Here is a 10,827-nt window from a genome sequence, read left to right as displayed (position 1 = left end):
CCTTAAAAGTCCCACAAAGGAAACTTTCTCAGAATGATTAAATGTATTCGTTAATGGTTCGGAATACAAAAATCACCATGTAAAATTATCTTGTGGCTAGGCATGGTGACTCATGCATATACTCCTAGCACTTTGAGAGACTGAGGTGGAAGGATTGCTTGGGGTCAAGAGTTCAAGATCAGCCTGGGCAACAAAGCAAGACCCTGTCTCTACAAAAAGAAAGAGAGAGAGAGAGAAGAAAGAAGAAAACAAAGAAAGACAGACAGAAAGGAAGAAGGGAAAAAGAAAGAAAAAGAGAAAGGAAGGAAGGAAGGAAGGAAGGAAGGAAGGAAGGAAGGAAGGAAGGAAGGAAGGAAGGGAAAACAAATCTCTTACATTTCAATATTTGAGCAAACAGGAAACAACCCAAAACGAAATCAGGACCCACACCCATTAAGATGGCTTTACCGAAATAATAGAAAATAACAGGTTCTAGCAAAGATGTATAGAAATTATAACTGTTATGCATTGCTGGAGGGACCATAAAATAATGCACCCACTGTGGCGGCCTTGGTGACAGTTTCTCAGAATACTAAACACAGAATTACCATTTTACCAGAATTTTCACTTCTGGGAATGTGCCTCAAAGATTGAAAGCAGGATCTCAAAGAGATAATTATATACCCTTGTTCATAGCAGCATTATTCACAATAGCTAAAAGGTGGAGGCAGCCCAAGGGTCATCTATTGCATAAACGGGATATAGTATACACACACAAGGCTATATTTATTCAGCCTTAAACAGAAAGTTCTGACCCATGCGATGGCATGAATGAACCCTAAAGACATGATGCCAGCAGAAATAAGCTGGTTTCAAAGGATAAAAGTTGTTTGCTTGCCCCTCTATGGGGTATCTAGTGTAGTGAAATGCATAGAGGCAAGAAGTGGAATGATGTTTTCCAGGTATGAAGTTTTGGTTTGGGAAGATGAAAAATACCTGGAGATAAATCGTGGTACTGTGCTTATACAACAATGTGAATTTACTTAATGACACTGAAGCATACATTTGAAAATGGCTAAAATATTGTATTTTGTGTTTGAATAATTTAACACAGTCAAAAAGAAAAAGATTTATATTCGGTGCAGTTTCTCTACTTCCAAGAACAATAAAAGCAAACAGGACTAGGAGAGTGTGCCTGCGTCTCCAGGACACCTTTCCTTCTGTGCAAGCCCCACAGCATCTTAACAGACCAATAGAGTTGAAGGTTCCTCATTGCAGGTGACACAAAATAACATGAGAAAGTCTGGGGGTCACCATGATGGTAGCAGTGAGTGCCTGACCCAGTCCAGGAGCAGCCACTAGTGCCACAATGGCCAAAGAAGTGGAGATGAAGCTGGTGGCCGTGGTAGCAGCCTCTCCAGCTGGAGATGGGCATCTGCTGTCCTATGAAAATGGTTCATAGTTGATATATCTGGCAAAGAAATGTCAATGATAGTGGCATATTTCATCCAGAAGCAAGCAAACATGAAGGAAATGTCCCTCAGTGCTTTGGTCAACCTGGCATGGCAGTCCCCAACACAAGATGAATATTATGCCATTTCTTGATAAATACTGGGAGTGCATGATGACCATTCAGACACCTGGGGAAATGACTAGGCTGAATAACATTGTTAAAACAATGAGGAAAGAAGGAGATTTATTCTTGGTAAAGAAACACCTGGATCCAGGGAGTAAAGACCTGAAAGAAGATTGCCCAAGATGTGGACTTTTGGATCAGGACCTTGGTAACACTGATCGTATTTATAGACAACCAAAAGCAAAGCAGTGCCTGGTCTATGAGTAGGAATCCGAATGGGGGAACTGAACAGGAAGCAGCAGAAAAGAGGAAGAGGAGCTCAGCACTAACAGCAGGATGAGATCTCAGAGAACACCAAGAAGGTCCAGAGTGACCTTTTGTTTTCTACTTAGTGCCTTCCCCCTTACAACTTTTAGAACACCCATTTAACAAAGATGGCCTCTGCTATATTCTAACTGAGCCTGATCCACACACCCTTGGTCCTCAGAAGGCTGAAGACTTCCAGGCAGGAGAACTTATTCCTGGAAACCTCCACAGTGACCGCTTCTATGAACCAGCTTTATTAGCCTAACATTATTGAGCTCCCGAGGTAAAGATTTCCAATGGCCAGCTGGCTGACTGTGGTTGCAAGGAAGGGGTACTCTATAAGGCCTCTCATGGGGCATAGAAAGGGACCTGGTATTTTGAAATCACCGTAAATGAGTTGTCACCAGACACCGCTGCCAGACTGGGTTGGTCTCAGCCCTGAGGTAAACATCAGTCTCCCTTAGGTTATGATAAATTTAGCTATTCTTGGCAGAGCAAAAGGGAACCAAGTTCCACCAGTCCACAGACAAACAGTACTCTTCTAGCTTTGGGCAGGGACACATCCTGGGATTTATATTAATCCTTCTGAAGACACAAAGACAGCCAAGTTATTGCCTGATACTTACAAAGATAAGGGTTTGATAGAGTACAAAAATTATTTGTATTTTGAGGAAAAAGACATTTTGGATAAAGCACAGAAAAGCCTAAAACAGATTCTGCACAGTAAAATAATATTTTATAAAAATTGTATCAATTAAGATGCTGCTTAAAAAGCTATTTTTGAGGGGGTTGATTTCCAGCCTTCTCACTGGAAAACAGCTGCATGGTTTGCATTAACTTTGGACTGTGCTGCAAGTGTCCTCCAAAGGATCTCACTTACTCCCCTATGAGTGACATGGGCTGGGACGCTGTGGTAGAGCACACTCCTGTTGATGTCTTGTATCTCCTGGAGACAGAAGTGGATGGGAGACACAGTCCTCCATGGGAACCCTGAGTAGGTCCCTCCTTCTTTTCAAATATGGACTTTCTGGGGAAAGATACTGAATGGCTTCTGTTGCTGTTCTTTTTGAACTGTCTCAGATGTTTTCTCAAAGATGCTACAGAACATAGTGTATCCATTTAACAAGTTAAAAGGCTGAATGAGACTGTGAGAGACGCCCTGCTCATCATCATTCTTCTTCCACTTCCAGTGACTGCTCTTATTTTGTGTGCTACAAGCTAACAGCTACTGAACCCAAGATCTTGTAATCCCTCTGTAAAACTGGTGCTGTGCTGCATACTTTGCCAGCTGGGACTTTTTATGTTACTTTATTTTCTAAGGAGTGAATTGTCTTGTCCAAATAACTAACATATTCAAAGGCATTTCCTCTGTGGGCACTGATTCCCTGCTATCTGTTTTCCAAGGAAGTGCTGAGTTTATTTCTGAAAACACCTGAAATCAGTGGTTGTCACTTCAAAACCAACCAAAAAGTGATTGCTTTTTGGTGTGCGTTTGGTTTTGTTATTGATTTTAAAACATACCTTTGAACACTGACATCTCTGAAATGACTAGATCTCTAGAAGTGTAATTGCAAAAGAAGCTTGCTTGCAGCTTTGACAAAATGAGAAACTCTTCCCAAATAAAACTTGTTTTGAAGTTAAAGAAAAGAATAATGTGAGATTGGAACCTGAGAGGTCTGAAGATCCCAAAGAGCTCACTCAATTCTGAAGCTGATTGTAAGATAAGGGCTAACAACAGCCCTTCACTTCTTATGATTCCCTGGAAGGACTCACATAATTCACTGAAAACTGTGACATTCATTAATATAATTTTCCTACATCAAAATAATACAGGTTAAAATAATTCAAGGGAAGAGGCACATGAGCAGAGTTCAGGAGAATTCCAAGCACCAGCACCCAGTTGTCCCCTCCCAGTGGAGTAATAGACAATGCTGCATTCTGCTGGCAACAATGTGTGATTCTATGTAGGAAGCATCGCCAACCAGGAAAGCTCACCCAGGCTTGGTTTCCAGAGGACTTTTCAGTGGTGGGGTGGGTAAGAGTGGGATCATTATGCAGACCCTGTTGATCATCCTTATGGATGACTTGAGGGTCCACTGAATTGACAATAAAACTTCAACTTTCCTCCTTTGGTCATTTTCTTTTCAAAAATTCTCTAAAGTAAATTATTTTAAAAATTCTCACTTAAACCAGCTGTTTATTTAATATGAGACTGCACACAGAGAGTTTCAAAAAGTCAGTAGGTCATTAAAACAATTATTTAGCCATTCAAACCATTCAGATAACAATGAACGCCATGTAGCACAAAAACTGAATATAGTCACAGGGGCAGGATTTCAGCAACAGCAAGAGAAAGTAGAACAAATAGGAATGAGCAAAGAATAGACAAGCAATGGGTGTGAATTGACCTGGAAAATATTGTCGCGATGTCCAAAGATAAATCAATAGTTATTTGTTAAACAAGTGAAAGACCACGCGTTCTCAGTCCAGGAAAGCCACCAGGGGGCGGTCGGGGTCTCTTAGATTGTAAAAGGCTCAAGAGAGTCAAACTGAATGAACCCTGCACAGTTGCTCACTGACTCATGTAAATGTTAGAGCAGCTGCTTCCTCCCACAGGGCAAATGCACATCACACAGCCATCCTGAACTGGCCCCTTATAGGGTAGCTGCTCTCAGGGCTGTGGACCTAGGTGGTGATAAAGACAGTAAAGATTTGCATACAGCAGCACACAACACACCCCGTCCCTGTGGAGAGCTCAATAGGAGATAAAGAGCCATCAGAATCCAGCCCCAGCTCCGGAGCCAGGGATCCCTTCCAATACCAGCACCATGGCCTGGGCTCTGCTCCTCCTCCAGTTCCTCCTCACTTGCTGCCCAGGTTAAGAGAGATTTCAAATACCAGCCTTTGGAGGGATTCCTGTGTCTCCTTTTCTAATTTCTAACCTGTGTCTGTTTCTTTGATTCAGGGTCCAATTCTCAGGCTGTAGTGACTCAGGAGCCCTCACTGACTGTGTCCCCAGGAGGGACAGTCACTCTCACCTGTGCTTCCAGCACTGGAGCAGTCACCAGTGGTCACTCTCCACACTGGTGCCAGCAGAAGCCTGGCCAAGCCCCCAGGACACTGATTTATAATACAAACTACAAACACTCCTGGACTCCTGCCCGGTTCTCAGGCTCCCTCCTTGGGGGCAAAGCTGCCCTGATACTGTCAGGTGTGCAGCCTGAGGACGAGGCTGAGTATTACTGCTGGCTGCACTATAGTGGTGCTCAGCACAGTGACAGACTCATAAGAGGAACCAAGACATAAATCTCCCTAGGCCCTTGTGATGTGGAGACCACATGATCAGACACGCCAGCTCCCAAGACAGCCTACATGGGGAGCAGCCATAGAAAGGGGAAGGAAAGGGTCTGAATTGATTTCTATCTCTGCTTGTGCCCTGAAGTGGAGGGAATGTGAGAGCGATTTCCTGTAATTGAATCAGAAAAAGTGAAAGTGAATTGTTATATATATATATATATTTATATAACATTGTTATATATATAATATATATAACATTGTTATATAAATAACAATTCATATATATGAAACAATGTTTTGAAACAATGTTATATATATATATATATATATATATATATATATATATAAAACAGAAACAGCAGGATCAGATCTAAAGGCTGAGTCCAAATGCATCCCTTCCAGAAAGAAGCTTCTTCAAATGATGGGCTTTCTGAGCTAAGAGCAAAGAGAATAAACTCTTCATTTGTATGTTATTAAAGTTTATTTTATTGAGTTACATTCAAAGCAATACATGCCTATTACATAAAATCAAAAAGTAATAAAAATCACCAAGTTCTCTTCTAAACTACCTTATCCCAAGCAATCAAAATACGTACTTTTCTTCATTTGGATGCATTTGTTAATTTCTGTTTTTATTATTTGCACAATGGTGATTAAACCTGGTGCTCATTCCTCTGGTTTGATGCACCTTGATGCCCTTGTCATTTAAAGTTAATGTAAGTCGTGTTCCATGTGTTTAAAAGGATAAAATATTGTAATAGTTGATCATTGTATTTTGAATTGAGGGCCAGTGAAGTATTCTAGCTTTTAGGTCATTCCAAGTGTTTGCTAGTCACACAGTGATGTTATATGATGTCGTTATGAAAACACTCCTGGTCATTTCTGTGGATTTTGTGAGGTCAGAGAAAATGCCTGTGCTTTTCAATGGAAAGCCTTGAGTACATAATTCCTGACTTCCCAATGCACAAAATAGAGAAACAAAACTTTCCTGCTCATGTTAGTTGGAGCATAAGAGATTCAGGTATGAGGAACAATTTATATCCCAAACTACATACAATGTCTTCATGCATGTGTTAGAAGCGCAGTTCTCAAACTCTCTGATACCCATAGTGCTGAAGAAGCTCTAAGTTGGCTAATTCTTTTATATATTTATTTTTATTTGATTTTTTTACCTCAGCCAGCACTCTCTCCTGATTCCTGGGGTTTTCTGCGTTTGCAGTGAAGCCAGTGAACCACACAAATAGGCTGATTCTTCCCAAGCTCCAGCACTCTCCCTCATGTGCTGACTGAGTGAGGAATCAAATAGGAAGAGACACCCATGGATTTCTGGCAGCCTCGGAAGTGAATCCATGGCTGACCTCAGCTTGCAAATCAGACTCTGGTCTCCTTGTTTCCCTTTACTGTTCATTGGGTTCAGTAGCTGTGTCCTTCCAGGTTTCCTGGACAGTGATGGGCCACAGTCTCCTGACTTCCAACCACCCACCCCTCAAAAATAATAACCAGACTCAGCATCTTATGTGAGGGGCACAGTCAGGAGTCAGGATAGATTCGCATTAAGTCTCCTCCTCCAAGACAGGCCAGGGAAGAGGGGTTGTTCCCCCTAATCTGTGTGGCTCAGGAAGCAGAGCTCTAGAGACATCTCCACCATGGCCTGCACTCCCTCCTCCTCACCCACCTCAGTCGCTGCACAGGTGGCTGCAGACAGGGAGTCAGGGACTGGCACTGGGAGCACTGCAAGCAGCACCAATAAAGTTCTTGGAATTGTGACCTGGTACTAACAATGACCAGGAAGTGCCTCCAAACTGCTGATTCATAGAAGTCAATATCTGACTGCAGGGATCCAGGATGGATGCTCAGGCTACCAGTCTTGCAAGGAGGCCTTCCTACGCAGCTCTGGGCTTCAGTCTGAGGACAAGGCTGATCACTCCCATTGGCTTCAGACAGCCCCCTGGAGGTCCAAACAGTGCTGCAGTCTGGGGAAGTGAGATGGAAACACGCCAGGTCTCCTAGGAGCATGACCTTCCAACAGCACCACTCACAACCAGGACAGCTGGTCTGTTTACCATTTGCGTGGATGTTTCTTGGTGCTGCCGCTAACCAAGGCCCAATACTCAGTTCAGGGACAGTGATCTAGACATTACAGCTTTGTTCTCTCAGAGCCAGCCCTCAGAGGAGGCCCTTAGCAACAGCATTGTCAGACTGCCTCAAAAACATCAGAGAGTCTTTGATTCCAGGAACAACCTGCCCTGGAGACAGACACAAGATGAGTCAGGGTAAGCAGGGACAGAATCCAGCTGGGTCAGCCTCAGGCATGTGAACCAATGCAAAGATCTGTTCATCTTTATTGTCTACTAAACACCTACTATGTGCCAGGCTCAGGAGAGGGCTCAGGATACAGAGTTTTGAAGACAGACAGGGTTCCTGTCTTTACAGGGATAATGCCTCACAGAAGAGTGAGCACCAACAAGTCAAAGGAAATAGGGCATATTGTGAGGTATACAAGAGGTGACGTGGGCCAGCACACGGTGAGCAACAGGAAGCCATTAGGAGGTTGTAAGGAAGGAAGACACAGACTCTGGTTTGAGATTCAGGAGGAAAAGTCCAGCTTCTCCAAGGAAAATGTAAAAGGAGGGGACAGAGTGAAGGCAGATGGTCCAGTTAGGACATGGTGGCTTTGTACACATGAGAGATGAGGTCTCTGGCAAGTAATGTGGCAGCCGAGCAGGGACGAATGTGTGTGACCCACACCATGGTGAGAAGGACTAGAGGAAAGAGGCGAATGGTTGAGGCCCTGAGTGTGTCCTTGTGATGGAAACCTGACAACTGCCTGCAGCTGTGATCGAGTGTGTCACGCTCCTCTCCTCTCTGGAAAGCTCATAGGACTCAGCACTCATTGCTGCCCTTCCCTGCTATTCAATAAGATTAATGTGAACTATCACTTTTCACAACTGAAAAGAGATGGGTTTACTTTCTATTGAGCAAAAGCCCCAAGGGTCAGGACAGAGCATTGCAGAGCATGTGGGATGATCCCCTACACATCCAAGGGGCTGCTGCTGTTAAAGCTCACGATGAAACCTCCCAGAGCTCTGTCAGAAACCATGAGAGCAGAGGTGTCAGTGCTGAAGTAGCTGATTTGGGAGCACACTGATTTGCAGTCTGTGCAGGTGCAGGAGACTGAGGACTGAGGCCAGCACAGGCAAAAGGCTCCCAAGCTGTCATTATGGGGCAGGGTCCTTGTGGTCTCCTCAGTGATGGGGGGTAGGGGTGGGTAAAGGTCAATGAAAAAGCTAGAGAGCAGTGGAAAGGCAGGATTCTGTGTCTGGGCAAGGAAAGGAGGTCCAGCCCCCAACTCAGGCATCCTTATTCACCCTTGTCTTTACCTTCCTTCCTCCCTGCCACCTTCCCAGGGCAGACTTCCAGGGCTGTGGTGTCTCTGCTGCTCTTTCTCCATCACAAACAGAGCAGTGGGGAGGTTATGTGATGACAAAGCTATCTCCTCACACTCAGCTGTCTGGTTACCATGAGGAATTCCTCTGAAGGATGGGAATGCTCTGTTTTCCCTCTGACCTACAGTAAGATCCCAGACATTTGTGAGGCCAAGATGAATGACCGCATTCTGTTTACACGGGATTATTTATAACACACATAGTCAAATAAAACCATCAAGTTCTGCACAAGTCAATCCATTCTTCAGAATTATAGAAATGTAGGTCTCTCAGTTGTCAGCAACAGGCTTTAAATCCAAGGATGACTAACCGGTCAGGGTGAGATCAGTCACACGAAGATATTTCTTTACAGCTAGTGACTCTATTCCCTGTGTTTCCCCTGCTGAGATTTCAGCTCCATGAGATTGTTCATTGTAGTTGCTGCTATTTTCTATCTTGTCATTGCTGTAGCTACAGAGCCCATAACACTGCCTGGCACTAAGGACAGACTCAAAACATGTTTGTTAAATATGTGAGTTCACCCACATTGGAATGCCAGGAAGAGGTACAAATCTGAGGTCAAGATAATAATTTTTTTTAAAAAATTCTGGAAATTTTGTGTTTGAGATTCAAAGCTCATTCAACAGAAGATATTAAGTGAGAACATTTTCCTTCGGATTTGGTTAGCAGGACAAGGATATGAATATGAAAATACAAATATATCACACATATCTCCCCATGGCCCAGGGACTTGAGAGTCCAGCTGGTCTCTGCAGCTGCCCATCACGGCCTCTTTTCACTCATTTATGGTCTGATTCCCATGAATCCATAGATGCTGGATCCCATGGGTTCATGTGGAAAAAGTGGAGAGGGCGTGATGGGCTTTCCCAGTCCTGCTTAAAGAAACCACAGGAAGCAAGTAGATCATAAAGCAAATTCGGGGGACAGAAATCCCTTGAGAGCAAATAAACTGCAGAATATGGGTGAGTTGGAAAAATGTCTGGTAATGTTTATACAACTAAGAAACTTTACATTAGCAATCCTTCAACACAATATTCATTATAGAACTTCAAATCAGCCATGTGATCAATGCAATTCAAACATGAAACTCATCAACCAGAAGTCCCATAATAGGCTTTGTTGAGGAAACTTTTGAAGGAAGAATGATGGGTTTATGAGCTCTCTGTCCACAGAAGAGATATTTCTGCACTAGGAGGACTGGGTAAAGTCAATAAATAATTAGGAATGTAGGTGCCCATCTGGAATTTACTATATTCTAATATGCAATGCTATGAGTCCTGCATCTGCAAATCTTAACATTCATTGTGCTTCCTTCAATTTCCCACTTATTACAATAAATTAACTTTAGATATGGATGATCAAAAAATAAATCAATTAATGTGAGAATCCTTGAAATCTGTTGCTTTAATGCACAAAAATTAGGGAACATTTCAAATGTATATGTTTGTCGATTTATGTACCAATGATAAAATACCTTTTCGTTGATCTGTTGTAGAAATCACCTAGCAAGGGGGTAAGTTGCTGGGAAACAGGTGTTGAAAAGTTAAACAACATGAACCACATTGATGATAGTCAAATTTGGCTGAAGGGTACAAACAATTCATTAGAAAATTATCAGTATGTTTTGTGACTTAAAAATTTCCATGCTAACCAGTGTTGGAAATATCCTTGTTTGTGATGAGATGTTTATGTTCTGCTTTTAACAGGTGTACAATGTGGACAAAATGTAAGCTTACACTGTGACTTCAAGTAGAAGCCCATCTTCTCCAAACAGGCAGAGGAGAAGCTGGTGTGGAGAACGTGGAAAAGACAGGAGCTCAGGGTTTCCCAGGACAGAGAAGCAAGTGAGTCCGGAGCCCTAGAAGTAAGAGGAGGGACTGTGAGTTGGGCTGCGGGGGGCTGCGGGGGTCTGCAGGGGCCACAGTGTGAAGGGCAGGCTGCGAGGTCCCAGGGCTCAGGTTTTATAAAAATGAGGAGTTACTGAAGGGGTTTAAGTCAGGGAGTGCCCTCCCTGCCCCATCTGAAAGAGCAGGATCTCTCTGAATGCCCTGAGGAGAGAGTGCCTGAGGGAAGTGAGTGATCCTGATTCTAGATTTTTCACTAAAGCACCTTATGAGTCTAGAAATCCAGGGGCCGTTTGCACAGTTACACAACAGTAGATGTGGCTACATTGAGAAGTGATGGTCTCTGCCCTTGTCTTCTCACTTGCAAGAGAACTTTGAG

General features: G+C 43.3%; 1 pseudogene; it reads left to right on the top strand.

Moving 5' to 3' along the window:
• The first annotated feature begins 1,348 nt into the window (after window positions 1-1,348).
• Window positions 1,349-3,037, top strand: LOC119622543 (set1/Ash2 histone methyltransferase complex subunit ASH2 pseudogene; annotated as a pseudogene).
• The last annotated feature ends 7,790 nt before the right edge of the window (window positions 3,038-10,827 follow it).

The sequence above is a fragment of the Chlorocebus sabaeus genome, chromosome 19, assembly GCF_047675955.1.
Source record: "Chlorocebus sabaeus isolate Y175 chromosome 19, mChlSab1.0.hap1, whole genome shotgun sequence".
Taxonomy (NCBI): Eukaryota; Metazoa; Chordata; class Mammalia; order Primates; family Cercopithecidae; genus Chlorocebus; species Chlorocebus sabaeus.
This window is presented reverse-complemented; position numbering and strand designations above follow the sequence as displayed.